Here is a 16,050-nt window from a genome sequence, read left to right as displayed (position 1 = left end):
TGATTTGCGAAAGAAGCGTGAAATATAGAACTCATCTCCGGAATTTTAAAAGAGATGACACCAGTACAAGAAAATTTGATTGTTCGTTTAAGGTTCGTGGTTACATGTTGGCAAACAAAAATTGGAGATTTAATGTGATATGTGGTTTGCATAACCATGATTGCTATTTAAAATTAGGTGGCCATCCTAGTGTCTGTCGGCTCAAGCCGGAAGAGAGGGAATGTGTTACTAGAGATGACACCAGTACAAGAAAATTTGATTGTTCGTTTAAGGTTCGTGGTTACATGTTGGCAAACAAAAATTGGAGATTTAATGTGATATGTGGTTTGCATAACCATGATTGCTATTTAAAATTAGTTGGCCATCCTAGTGTTTGTCGGCTCAAGCCGGAAGAGAGGGAATGTGTTACTAACATGACCTTGAATCTTGTTCAACCGAAAAATATACTTGCGACATTGAAACGAAAACGACCCAAAAATATATCAAATATCAAGCAAGTGTATAATATTCGGTACCTCACTAACAAGGCGTTTATGAAGGATATAACTCAGATACAACAACTCTTGAAACTGTTGGACGATAACAGTTACTTGTCTAGGTACCGAACGTGTGATGATGAAGTTACTGTTAGAGATATTTTTTGGACTCATCCTGATTCCATAAAGTTGTTCAATATGTTTCCTACGGTGCTGATACTTGATGGCTGATGTAACCTCAACTGAGAAGACTTATTATGTTGGTTTTGCATTTCTTGAGTGTGAAAAAAAGGACATCTTTACTTGGGCACTAGAGGTGTGTTGGACACTGTTGAATGTATAATGTGAGATGCCTAAAGCGATTGTTACCGACCATGATACCACATTGATGAATCCGATTGCAAAGGTATTTTCTTCTTCTTATGCATTACTTTGTAGGTATCACATAACAAAGAATGTGAGAAGTCGGGTTAAACCTATGGTAGGGACGAAACAGATAGAGCCCGGAGATGGAAAAATGGTGAAGGCGGGTGTAGTTGTGGAAAAAATAATAGATTTGTGGAATCGTATAATAAATTCTTCCATAAAAGAACTATATGTCGATTCCATTATTCATTTCAGGAAAGTGTGTGAAAAGTATCCAGATTTGTTGAAATATGTTGAGAGCACAATTCTTGACCAGGTGAAGGAGAAGATAGTTTGTGCTTGGTCTGATGATGTTAGACACCTTGGAAACATAACAACTAACAGAGTTAAGTTTACCCATGCTACTTTGAAAAATTGGTTGAGAAATAGTAAGAGGGATTTGTGTAGAGACCAGGACTCCGTGAAACACATGATTCAAAACCAGCATAATGAGATACAACCAACATTTGGTCGGAGCATCACAGTTTTGGAACACATATTTAAAGACAACACTCTATATTCTCAATTGGTTGGTAACATTTCTCGGGCGGGTTTGAACTATATTTTTCACGAGGCTAAACGAGCTGATAATGTAGGTTCCGATAGTGCAAAGTGTGCATGCATAATCGTGAAAAAATATGGTCTTCCATGTGCTTATGTTATTTCTAAAAAGGTGAAACTTGGTGACCTAATAAGAATGGACGAGGTTTGCATTCATTGGAAAAGACTTAGGTTTGATGATGATGGATGCATGGATAACGGTAAATAAAATATCTCTATTTTGACCGAAAGGGAAGTAATACAAGAGAGATATTTGAAAGTCGGTGACAACATGAAACTCCACATCAAAGATCATTTGAGGAAGATTGCCTATCTGAAAACCACCGACATGAAACTGCCCTCTCAACCCATAAAAACAAAATGTGCTCCAAAGAAAATGTAGCCTACACCGGATGAAAAATCGACTATACGGTCTCCTTCATATTTTGAACATGTTTACAATTTTTTTCCCGACTCACGGACTCCAAAATCTCAAAACAGTGTTGTCAAAGGCGCTCACATTAGCAAACCACCTCTGACGCCGCTTCCACCGAAGATTTCATTCATCAACGAGATACTGTTTTTTATGCACAAATATATCGATCAGATCATCAATATTATAGGGGAAGGTAATTATGATTACCGATCCGTTTCAGCTTTACTCGGTAAAGGGGAAGATAGTCATACACTTGTCTGGCATCAACTTATCCAAGAGTTGAAGGCGCATAAAGAATCATGCACACAGTTGTACAGAAAGAAAGAAAAATTTGATGCGGTTTATGAGTCTCTATTTCCTTGCTTGAGCGGTCCGGCACCAGAGGCAAAATGGTTGTGCTTCCCTGAAATGGGTCACCTAATAGCATGGGTGTATGATAGAGTGTGTGTTGACCTGACACGCTACGGTTTTTCGGAAACCTTTTTCCCATTGCGCACCGCCCCACCTTAAAATCTAAACGATCATATCATGTGTATTAGGTGGCTTTCAAAATCAATTCATTTTGTTCAAGTTTACTTGAAACTAGGATGTCCTATACCAGTTACATCACCGAAGTGAACGGCTCATTCAGTCACAAAAGTCAAGACTTGGTCAGATCATTTTATGAAAGAATGCAAGAGTTCAAGAGATTGAATAACATTATAAATGAATCAAATGCACAAAATTCTAAGGGAGTACCACCTGTAGATTTAGCCGACGAGATATGCTTCGATTCATTTTAATTTCTTGTAATTGAACAAATAATTATATGTAATTGTATCTCAATATAAATGAAGTGCTATACATTCACTTTTTATTCATATTTTGTCTTTATGCATTTTTTATCTCCCCCATGACAACATTTGTATTTTTGTCAATGAAAAAATAGATTATGTTCTAGTGTTATGTTTTGAAACTGATTCAGGACAAGTTTCGGAGATGCATCTCCGAAACAAGATAATAAGGTGCGGTTCCGAAGATGTAACTACGGAATCATTCCAGAGATTCATCTCCGGAATAAAGTAAACCAAAAAAAGGCGTAACTCAGAATGGTCTTTGTTGAGTGTGTCCAAAAATGCATCTCCATAATCAATGGGCATTTATGGAAAGTCATGTGGTGCATTAGAAACATCTAGGGTGCCATAATATGTTCTCTTATTTTATTATTAAGTAAGAGAATTTTTTAATGCACCATGTATGTTTCTTAGACACCACACAAAAATACTTAAATGCCTCCAGATTTCGAAGATACATCTCCGGACGCACCCAAGTCTCGGTTATCGTTAAAATATTTTGGAGATGCATCTTCAAACATATTTTGGAGATGCCTCACCAGAATATTTTGAAGCTTAAATCGCGCCAGAACCCTTCTCCTTTCTCATTTCTAAAATTTCTCAAAACCACTCAAAACTCTCTCAAATGTTTTCTCAACAACAAGTCCAAAATCATAAAACAAAACTCAAGGAAACTTCAATCAACATCAGAAACATCATCCAACATTGAAGCAAAGTTTCTTGTAAGTTTTTTGATGTTTTGAAAAGTTTTTGAGTTTTTGTGTAAATGAGTAGAAATTGACTATTAAGGTTAGAAATGAGTAGAAATTGCATGTATGATAATTTAGACATAATGTAAAACACGCTTGTTCATTGAAAAATATGATCAAAACATTATTTTATTTTTTGTGATCGCATGTGTACATTGGCGCCATTAATGCAGTCTGTGTTGCAGAAAATTTCGGAGATGCATCTCCGGAATTTTTCAACGTTTAATTTCCCAGTAATCGGAGATGAATCTCTGGAATTTTCTCAATGTTTTTTTTACTTTCTTGCTTGTAATGTTGCTTGCTTGCTTGCTTGCAGTAATTGTCTAGTTTACTTTATCTTTAAGGCATTATGGCTGATAGACACGACACAATGAGGCACGTGAGGGTTGCTTAGCATGCATTAGTACAACGGAAGAAAAGTCGGGTTTCGAGGGCTCCTATTCCCTCTGGCCATGCTGAGGCATCTACTAATGACGGTCATGCTTATCCTCATGCTTCTCCATCTTATTCTTCCTGTAGGAGACAGGTTTCACCTACAAACGCATCACTTCCTTCATCCCCACGCAGACGCCAGGTTTCACCTATTCAGGCACTAGAGGTACCTGATTCATCGGTGGTACCTGAGGCACCTCCTACTGCTAATATTGCTAATGCTTTTGCGCCAGTGCCACCTACTACTATTGATGTTGCTGAGACAGTGCCACCTCCGAATGGTGAGGCTGCTCAGGATGTTGAGGCAGAGGCATTTGGAGGAGGCCCTGTAAAGTTGTCACTACTGCCTATTGTAACACCTCAAAATTTGCCCTTCTCTCTTGGGACTAGCTTAACATATTTGCATTGCATTTGTAGGTCATTAGTCATTAGCATATTGCATATCATATGGCTACATTGAGCAAATCATCCTCCAAGTCTTGGTCAGAAGATAAGAGGTTGAGATTCAAGCCTGAGGGTTTTCATTGGACTGGATCATTAATCATCTGAGGGTGGTAGTCCAAATTAGGGTTTCATATTCTTCAAGGAGATTGAGCTTGATCTTGGTTGCTATGATACATCATCATCATCATGGTCTTGTTATCATCCAAGGGATTCATCATGCTTGATCAGATACTTTGAGATTAGGGTTTTGACCATTGGTCAACCCTAATCAATCCTAATCAATTGAATCATCTGTATTGGGCCAATCAGGGCATGGCAAGGAGATGGGGTCTACAATGGATATGGGGATCATCACATGATTGTATTGAGCTTATGGAAGCTAGGGTTTCATCATTGAGCCATTTCATCAGGAGTTTGAGGCTCAACTTGATCAATGCATAGCCAAATTCATCTATCAATCAGAAAAGTCAACTGTGGTCAACTGTGCTTGAACTGATGGATTTGGAGGTGGGAGAGAGTTGGATACACTTCATTCATGTTTAAACAAGTTTCATTTAACATTTCAAACATCAAGAATGAAGAAAATAAAATCAGATGGAAAGTTTCCAAAAATAGAAAGTGACTTGTAATGAAAGTTTCCAAAAATGGAAAGTTTTTCACTTCAAAATTACATGTACAAAAATGCTTCAAATGAAATTTTGTTCAACATGAAAGTTGTAGATCTTGCTCTCACCTTTCCAAAAAGTCCAAGAACTTGAATTTCCCATGTATGGTTGACAAGTTATGATCCAATCATTTTCCAAAAATGCCTAAAATCAAAGTGGCATAACTTTTACATGGAATGGCCAATTTGGGTGATCTTTCTTTGAGCAAACCCCATTTCACATGTACTTTCAGGATGCATGGTCAAAATTCATCAAAAATAAGCATGGCAAAAAGTCATTTTTCAAGTGATCACTTTGAAAATTGGTGGGAAAATAAGTGACTTTGTGAAATACAAGGATTTTGCACACAAGGCCTTTTCTAACACTTCACAAATACCATTTAGAAGTTGTGTGGACTGTCATTTGCTGTCATATTGGCCTAAAATGCAAAAGGACTTTTTGGCCATTGCACTTAAAAACTCATTAGCACTAATTCACTTGATTTTTGGTAATTGTGATTAGCAAAGTGGATTAAGCTTGGTATATAATGTTAATCATAACAGAAAATGCTAATGACATCACATTCTTCAAGGATCTAACTGCTTTTCCCTCCATTTCTCTCAAAATTCTCCAAATTTCTTCATAAATTTTTCATCAATTCTCCATGAATTCTTCATCAATTTGGATGATTCGTGTTTGATTCACACCCTACCAAAGCTTGTGTACAACTGTTTTCATCAAAATCGTGGCAAGGCATTGAATAATTGGACTGTTGGAAAGCTTGATCTACCATGGTGTTTTGCTAATTCTTGCAACTGGTGCTGTTTCGAGCTAACCTAATCACTTCAATCAACTTCCATAGCCTCAATCTTCATCTGTTTTGGAGTTTTGCACGAGGAAACACAAGAATCGATTTCTGCCATCTTCAAGAGGTAATTCTTCGAAATTCTTAATTGCATGAATTGTTATGTGGTTTGTGTAGATCTTCCAATGTAGATTATCATGATGCTCGTGGTTTTTGATTTGGTTGAGTGTAGAGAGAGATATCGTGATTTGAATGTTTGGATATGAATCTTCTTTCGCTCGATCCCGTTGCTATGCTTAGAGTTAGGACAAATGCTTTCCATATCTTTGATCTAGGTTGAGAGACGGTTCTAATGATATATAGTTTGTTGCATTTGGTGAGAAATTGTTCATCACGAATTTCTGGAAATCTGCTTGTGTTCTTGATGAAGAACAAGCTTCAAAGTGTGTTTGATCTTGATTTTGCATTGGCCTGGTTTGAATTCTGTTTACCGCTCCCTCCAGCCACTCACAGCGTGCCAGCACATTAATGAAGGCGACGTCGTTTTGCTCTCGCTGGGGAAAATTACGCTTATGCCATTATTGCATATTATTTGCTTTATTTCATTTTCTTTTTTCAATTTCCATTTCATTTTTCATCCACAACTTAGAAAAACCATAACTAATTCGTTTTTAATCCAAATTTTGTGAGATTTTTTGCATGATGCTCCTTATGATGTGTAGATTTTAATGATGATTTTTGTGATTTTTGTGCACATGTGGAAAAATAAAATGCTTAGGGTTTGATTGAATGTGTTCATTTTGTACATGCCATGCCATATCACTCATGAAATGATGATGCTTCCAAATAAATTCATGAGATTTTTTGTGCTTATTCTGGACTCTTTGATGGTGATTTTGATGAGTAGTTTGTAATTTTTGGATACCTGGTTGAGGAGATATGAATTTTTGATTAGAGGTGTGACAATTTGTGTCACACCAAGCATTGTGAACTTCATGATTTTATTTGCCATGCCTAGGGACATTGAATTGAGCTAATTTTTTGCATGTTTGAGCATTGGTATGTTGGGATGCATGTGATTTTTTCTGGAATTATTGCTTGCATTTCCTAATTGATTGGAATTTTCTCCCCTGCTTGGTCATTTGTGGATGTTTTGTGACACATGTTACCATTTGATTTGTGAAATTCTCATGCTTGATTGGATGAATGTGAAATTTGGTGGAGTGATTCTAGACACATTATAGGTCATTGTGATTTTGATCCCATTCATTTATCATGTGTTGTCACTGTTTTATGATTGATGGAGGTTGGTGCTTGTTTTGATACCATGTGTTGGCTTGTTTGAACTTGTCTGAACTTTTTGAATTTCATTGCCCTACTTCCCTTGATCCAAATGAGCTGAAATTTGATATGATATTCATTGGATATGTTCTGTTTAGACTTGAATGTTTGTGGGATTTATTGGAATGTTTTGGTATGCTTTTGATGATGATCATTCTGTTTGGTCTTTTGAGGTTGCAAATTGCATATGTTGTGCTATTTTGTTCATGAAATGATAATGGTGGATGATATGAGCATGGGACCAATTGCATTGGTTTCTAAATTGTTTGATTGTGATTTTGGATAATTTTCACTTGCTCTTTTGATTTTTTCATCTCCTTTAGACCCTAGGCTTGGCCTAGTGGTCTTGTTTCTCACTTTTGAATTGTGTTTCAGGTTTGAGATGCAAATGGTTTAAGGAGGAAAATGCAAGTTGATTAAATTGAGTTTGGTTACTTGTTGTAAACTAACTTGTGTGTTTTGTAGGATGCTTGGCTCAATTGAGTTGATTGTGCTTTGCACATGGCATTGTTTGTACATTGTATTAACTGTTAACTTTGCTGTTTGACTGTTTGAGCTGAATACTAATTGTGCTAGATTGATTTCAGGTACTTTTAGTTGCTCTAGTTCTTTTTGAACTTGCTTGCTGCTGCTTGGTTGGTTAACCAATTGAGGTAGAATCTCTATTCTCCATGTAGTCTGGAAGACCTGGCCTGTTACTTGGCCAGGCACCTGTCTGAAGTCCTCCTTAAGAGGCGATGATTGTGATTGTTTATTTTTGTCCCCAAGCAGGTAAAGACCTTGATTAAGGCAATTGGTGGATCAAAGAGATATGCAATCTATCTCCCACTATTTTGTTGAGTCGTCCCTCTGCTCACACCACTGTGTTGATGCATTGGGACATTAACCCAAGATCTTGTACAGTGTACAGTTGTGTCAGAGTCTTGAGCGTAGAAGGGTTCCCACTTTCTGAACCCACGCTCCTTTGTCTAAAGCTCTCCTTGGCCAGGGATAAGAGCTGTGAAGTCTAATCTTCACTCACCTTTCATCAGCTTCACCCTGACTCTCAATGTCAGGGTTAAGAGCTAAAACTACCCCTGTACAGAGGACTTGCTTCGGCAGTCTAACCCTTTGTTTGAGCCTCACTTGACTGGATATAGTGTGTGCTAAATGTGAATGTTTGCTTTGTTTTGTTTATGCTTGCTTGCTTGCTTCTTCCTGGATAGGATTAGCTTGCTTGTGCAAGTCAGGATAGAAACCATAACATAGGGCAATGATGCATGATAACACTAGGCTCGAGTACACCTCCCTGGTAGTGTGTCTCCCTTTGTATCTGGTTAGAATTTCTTTCCCTTTCAGGGGAACTACGTCGCCCTGATCCTCATACCAGATGAGGTACGTAGGCAGGAGACCGTGCGAGGTCTCTCCGGGCACTTTTTTTCTTTTTTGAGTGTGTTTGCTTGTTAACCCTCTTGTGTGTCAGGATATGGATGTAAGCCCAGCGATTGGCTGTCCGTATCCTGATTGTGTTTGTTTGGTTCGGAAGCCGATGTAAGTCCAGCGGTTGGCATTCGAGTTCCAAGTTTGCCCGTGTTTGTGTGTGTCTTGTTTGGCGTGCGTGAGCCGAACTACGGCAGCTCTGATTCTCGTTCCAGACGAGATACGTAGGCATAGGACGCGATGTCCTAGCGAGCCCTCTCCTCTTTTACCCCACCTGCGTTGTATTCAGGGTGTGTGTGTGATGTTTGTTTAGCAACCTTTTCTTTCTTTTAGAGCGTGGATCCCGTCGAGTACGACGGACGTGAGGGGTGCTAATACCTTCCCCTTGCGTAACTGACTCCCGTACCCTTTCTCTTTGGTCGCGAGACCATGCTTTTTCCAGGTTTACTCTGAGCGTTTCCTTTCCCTCCTTTGGGATAAATAACGCACGGTGGCGGCTCTGTGTTGTTTTGTTTCAGCCCGCCGGTTGTTTTTCGCGGATGCGACAGCTGGCGACTCTGCTGGGGATAGTCATAGATGTTGACCTGCGCTGGTCCATCTTCCCTAAGCGAGTCTCTCCTAGCGTTCTAGAATAGTTTAGGTTGCTTCTGCCGCTTTATTTATTGCATTTATTATTCTGACTGTGTACATATTTGCATAAATATTTGCATGCATCATACTATCATGTTGCCGTCCTCTGTGCAGGTGGTTCCTCTGTTTGGGGTGGGTGTTCTAAGTGGGGCTAAAACCCAGGCCCGAGTATACACCTAGGACTAGTGTGGTCTCATGTTGCCTCTTTCATGTTAGGTTAACATGTGCTTGGCAATGTGATGTACCACAAGCCAGACGAGGTTCATCTGAGAGAGTCCTTCCGAGTGGAGTATTCCACTTTGGTCGGGTTATCTTTTTGAACTATTGACTCTGGTGACCGATCATTTCCCGGATCTTTGGTTTAGACGATCTTAAGGGAGCTACAATGGCACACCCGAAAGGGCAAACCCATTGAGTATCTCTGCCAGATTGTCGAGACTATTATCCGCCTTAGGGTGACCTGATTAGAATTTACCTGTGAGGGGAGGGTGATTTCTTTCAGATGCATGTTCAGATGGCGACTTTGATGGTGACTATTGGTTCCGTTGATCAGAGTCCTATTTATAAGTCGGATTTATGGCGGTTCATTGCTGAGACGCCGGAGTGTTGTCCGAGTATTTATCAGTGGGGATCCGTTTATTTCAGGATTCCCCGGGCCGATTCAGAGGATTGTGGTTATCTAATCAGAGATTGTTTGGTGATGATGATGATGATGATGGTGTATCTTTCAGTTCCATTTATTTCGGAACTCCCTTGAGTCGGATTTGTGGTTACATATTCCTTCAGATGGTTGTGATCAGTTCAGAAGTCAGGGTTATGACTCAGTGCAACAGATGATCAGATGACTTGGAGGATGGCAATGCATTGCATTCATTCATCAGCATCATTAACATTGCATTTACCTGCATCTAACACATGTTTATCCATATGCAGGGACATTTTTGATCGAGATCCTGGTTGAGAGACTTTCTGCTCAGATATGAGGACCGGTTTGAAGCATGATGTTGCCTACAGTTTCTTCGACCCAGAGATTGGTGTGTTGAGAGATATGATAGCATTGATTACACCCGACCATGTGGGGTTGTTCAGAGAGTCATACGGTGGTATTCTGAAGATGGTTTTCAGACTCACAGACAGTGACAGGAGCGCCATTCATACTCTTCTCCAGTTCTATGACCCGGGGCTGAGATGTTTTGTGTTTCCAGATTATTTGTTGGGACCTCTGATGGAGGATTATGCTAGCATCATGGGTATGCAGATCCGTGATCAGATTCCTTTCCATGTTACTAGGGTGGAGCCTGACATCCTTGGGATTTCCCGTGCTCTTTATTTGAGTCCAGAGATGGTCAAAGAGGGTTTGAAGGAAAAGGGCAAGTTACCTGGTTTTCATTTGAGTTTCTTGGAAGCTAAAGCCAAGGAATATGCTGCTGCGGGTAACTGGAAGACGGTTTGTGCCCTGATCGCTGTAGGCATTTATGGGATTATTCTGTTTCCTAATCAGAAGAGCTTTGTTGACCATAATGCTATCAGATTGTTCATACAGAGAAACCCTATTCCTACTCTGATCGGAGACGTCTATTACTCGGTTCATAACAGGAACGAGAAGCGACGTGGGGGTTTGATCAGGTGTTGTGCTCAGTTGCTGTTCAGGTGGTTTATGGGGTATTTGCCTTCCCGAGGTGCTTTTGCTCATCTTGATCCTGCTGTCAAGTGGTCCTTCAGGTTGATGGGTTTGCGGGCTGCTGACATAGCTTGGACTCATAATGGTATGGCTGGACGGGATTTCATATGCAGTTGTGGGAGTCTTCCCAATGTGCCTCTTGTGGGAGTTCAGGGTTGCGTCAATTACAACCCGGTGCTTCTCAGGAGACAGATGGGGTTTGCTGTGGAGGGTCCTCCTCTCAGTCGGGAGATTCAGGAGTCCTTTTACTTCCCGATTGAGGGCAATCAGGCCAAGCTGAGGCAAGTATTGGATGAGTGGCGTGACATTCAGAGAAAGGGTAAGGTTCCTTATGGCAAGGTCAATAGCCGGTATTTTCCTCTGTTTGATGATTGGCTTCGGAAGAGGATTGAGATCACACATCTACCATTTTCGGGGGGTGATCCTTGGTGTCCTATGATTGAGGGTCCGCGTTCTTCTGTCAGTATGGAAGAATTCCTCGAGATGAAGAGAGCCAGAGATCAGTTGCTCGCAGAGAAAGCTGAATTGGAGATGAGTGTTACTCGGGTTCAGATGGCTAATCAGGAGATTAGAGTGAAGATGGAAGATCAAGACAAGCGACATGCATTGGAGGCAAAGCGCTTTGAGATGGATACCGTCTAATATGGGAAGATCAGTCAAGCCTTAGCGTCATCCACAAAGGAGCACGACATCACGAAGGAGAAGCTAGCCAGAGCTCAAGGGTCATCGAAGATGAGAAGAGGAGGCAAATCCTCGTGAAAGATCAGAGAGATGCCAGAGCCAGAGTCCTTGCTGCAGAGTGGGAAGCGGAGAAAGCAAAGATCATCACCGAGAGAGATCATTACATTGCCGAGAGAGATCATTACTTCAGGCAGATGAAGATTCACCAGAAGGAGGTGGGGAGATTACAGCAGGAGAATACCGAGCTCAGGTTCGCCGCAGAGTTCGCGAAGATGGTTGATGAGATAGGGCCTTCTGTGGGACCCTCATCAGGCTAGCTTTCTTGTTTGTGTGGATTACCGTCAGGCTTGTTGACGGAATTCATTTGCTTGTATTTCTTTCCCGATTCTGGAGATTTGTATCTGATTTGATGTATGACTATGGCACTTATTGTGCATTTTGCTATGTGATGGTTATTTTCATTCAGTGATTGATCTTCAAGCTTTATTTGCTTTCCTGTATGCACTCACACAGCACATACACATGGTTGGGGATATTTTGCTAAATCATATATCTCTGATCTGTATGATGAAATCAAATGACGAGTGTCAGAATATTGCTGCCGGGTTATTATTATCTGTCTCGATGAAGCCAGGATCGAGAGACAAAGTGTTCCTCATGTGGATAAACACTGCATTCATGCATAATCATAATAACTTGTGTTTTATTTTGCAGGTATCTGTTGCTAACGTGCTTGATTGTTTCAGGAATCATTGCTCGTGCTCGCAGAGCTGTACCTTTGCATTCAACACGCCCTCACAGATACTTTACGCGACGCAATACTCCTAGACTAATGGATCTCCCGAATACTGATATCCTCGAGCTAAAAGACAAGATGACCGAGCTGATCAACATCATGCAAGGTTTTGCGGTTGGTCAGAAGGCTCTAGCTGATAAGGTTGAGAAGCTCGAGCGGGCTTCAGCGGCAAACAGTGGTGTGAACTTGGATGGTGTCTCCAACCAGGGGCTGGGTGGTTCTCGCGACGGCGGTAAGAGGACAACAGTGGGTATAGTGAACAATGCCGCTGGTTTCGGTGTTGCGGGTGGTCAACCGGGTCAGAATATGAAGGATAGTCTTTTCCCGCCTTTCTTCGGGGTTGACGACGACAGAGAGGAAGACAGAGAGGCCGATCAGCTCTCGATGCACAACGAACCGCTTGGTCAGTATGGTGCTCCACCACAGAACAAAGAGATCCAGCTGCTGGCTGAGAAAATCAGGGCCTTGGAGAGTTATGCCACTCCTGGGGTGGTCAACATGTCAAATATGGGGTTAGTAGAGGGGATTGTGATCCCACAGAAATTCAAAGCGCCCGCGTTTGACAGGTACAATGGGAGTTCCTGCCCTGAGACTCATCTTCAGGCATTCGTCCGTAAGATTTCTGCATACACCATGGACCAAAAGCTGTGGATGTACTTCTTCCAGGACAACCTGTCCGGAGGCTCACTGGAATGGTACACCAAGCTCAAGTCCTCAGATATCAAGAATTGGCAAGATCTTGGGGACGCATTCTTTAAACAGTATCAGTTCAATGCTGATATGGCCCCGAGTCGTACCCAGCTGCAGGGTATGTCTCAAAAGAATAATGAGGGGTTTAAAGAATACGCTCAAAGGTGGAGGGAGCTGGCTGCCAGAGTGCAACCTCCACTTGTTGACAGAGAGATGTCTGATCTCTTCATGGGGACCCTGCAGGGGGCATATGCTGAGAGGATGGTTGGTTGTCCGGTGACCAACTTTTCTGATATAGTCGTGGTCGGAGAGAGAATTGAGAGCTGGTTGAAGCTCGGGAAGATTCAGGGTAACGCTTCTTCTTCAGGGTCGAAAAAGCCTTTTGGGAATGGTCAGGGGAAGAAAGAGGGTGATACCAGTGCGGTGTATGCACAGCGAGGACCCAGTAGGGATCGTTACTTCCAGCACACTGCTGCAGTAACTATTCCTGCTGAGAATCAGAATCAGCAACAACTGCAGCAACAACCTCAACAGCAGAGACAACCATTTCAGCAGAGGCCTCAGAGGGCTGGTTATCAGGTGCGGGGAAGGATGAATGATCGGCATTTTGACAGGTGTCGCATTACGCGAAAAACCGGCGGGAAACGAAGAACAACAGAGCCGCCACCGTGCGTTATTTATCCCAAAAGAGGGAAAGGAAACGCTCAGAGTAAACCTGGAAAGAACATGGTCTCGCGACCAAAGAGAATGGGATCGGGAGTCGGTTATGCGAAGGGAAGGTATTAGCACCCCTACGCATCCGTCGTACTCGACGGGATCCACGCACAAAAGGAAGGAAAATGGTTGCTAAAACACTGCTCACACACACACACTGGCTGAAAGAGACACAAGAAAACAGACTGAAACTGACTCGGCAGGATATCGCATCCTGGGCCTACTTCGTCTATCAGGCATAGACATCAGAGTCTAAGTAGTTCGGACTGGGGAAATGACACATGCTCGCTAGGATGTCGCATCCTATGCATACGTATCTCCTCTAGACGAAGGAGAATCAGAGCATCCGTAGCTCGGCTAACACGCACACAAACAAACACAGGCAAAGGCAAACGTGGAGCCTGAATGCCAATCACTGGGCTTACATCAGCATCCGAACCAAAACACACACAAGAAGGAAAACGTGGAGCCTGAATGCCAATCACTGGACTTACATCAGCATCCGAACCAACAAACCCACACTAGAACCCGAATGCCACTCGATGGACTTACATCAGCTTCCAAGCACACAATAACACAACTGGATACGGAACGCCAATCGCTGGGCTTACATCCATCTCCTAACACCAACACAGGAAGAAGAAGGGTCTCGATTGCAACTAGGGCAAGAGAAAGGGAAGGTCTCAATTGCAACGAGGGCGAGAGAAAAGAATTAGTGTTAGTTGTTAGTCAAACTCGACAAGACATCGCATCTCGTGCCTACGTATCTCATTTGGACATGAGAATCAGAGTTGCCGTAGTTCGGCTAAACTATTCCTGTTGGTTTGTGTTTTTTAAGTGGACAACGTCACTACGCAATCTACCGGATGCTCGACCTTTGGAGACTTACTCACCTGTAGTAGAAGGAGTTGACGTATCCTTAAGAGGGGATAATGTTTGTTTGTGTTTTAGGAAAGCTCAAGCAAGAAAGGAAGTCCTATATGAAGGAACCGTGCTACCTTAATTGACATGCAAACGAGACTACGCGGAGTCTAGCAAACCTAGGGGATACAATCACACCACACAAACATATACAGCATGAAATAAACACACCAACAAGGGGCTCAAACATCAAGGCTAGGCTTTAGTCGAGGGGTCATATCAACCTCAACAAACAAGCCTCTGTATCGGGGTAAGGTTAGCTCTTAACCTTGACATTGAGGGTCAAGGTGAAGCTGATGAAAGGTGAGTGAAGATGAGACTTCACAGCTCTTATCCCTGGTCAGGGAGAGCTTCAGACAAAGGAGCGTGGGTCCAGAATGTGGGAACCCTTCTACACTCGAGACTCTGACACAACTGTACATTGTACAAGATCTTGGGTTTGTGTCCCAATGCATCAACACAGTGGTGTGAGCAGAGGGACGACTCAACAGAATAGTGGGAGATAGATTGCATATCTCTTTGATCCACCAATTGCCTCATTGAGGTCTTTACCTGCTTGGCACAAAAGTAAATAATCACAAACATCGCCTCTTAAGGAGGACTTCAGACAGGTGCCTGGCCAAGTAACAGGCCAGGTCTTCCAGACTACATGGAGACAAGAATGTTATACCTCAGTGCAAATTGCTTATCAAGCAAAGCAAAGCAATATTAGCAACTAATGTACCTGAAATCAATCAAATATCATCAGTATACTAATCACACAACTAAACAGCAAATGGTTTACAATTAACTATAAACAGACAACACAATCCAATGCACCAAAATGCAAGCAGCTCAAAAGCCAAACATCCTACAAAACAAAACAAGTTAGTGTACAATGTCAAATGACATCTCAATCAAAAGTGAATCCACCTCCTTAAGGTATTTTGCCTCTTAACCTGAAAATCACATTCAAATATGAGATACAAGACCACTAGGACAAGCCTAGGGTCAAAAAGAAGGAAAAAAGTCAAAACAGCAAGTGCAACATGATCAACATCAACATTAATCACATACAAAGAGAATCCCATTGGTCTCATGTCTAAACCATACACCAAATTAATTTCATGCACAATTTAAGTCAAGCTAGGCAAATGTGAATCATATATGAGCAAACAGAATGATCTCACTCAAACAAATACCTAAACAGCTCAACAAATTCCACAAAAATTCCAGCCTAAACAGGACACATTCAATGAGCTACATGTCAATTTTCATGCCATTTGGACAAAGGGAAGTAGGGCAATGAAAATCAAAAAGTCAGAACAAATGCAAACAAGTCAACACATGATAGCAAAATGAGCATCAACTTCAATCAAATTCCAAACAGTGAAAACAATTAAGAAATGAGTGGGACCAAAGCCAAACTACACC

Source organism: Lathyrus oleraceus, chromosome 7 (genome assembly GCF_024323335.1).
Source record: "Lathyrus oleraceus cultivar Zhongwan6 chromosome 7, CAAS_Psat_ZW6_1.0, whole genome shotgun sequence".
Taxonomy (NCBI): Eukaryota; Viridiplantae; Streptophyta; class Magnoliopsida; order Fabales; family Fabaceae; genus Lathyrus; species Lathyrus oleraceus.
This window is presented reverse-complemented; position numbering follows the sequence as displayed.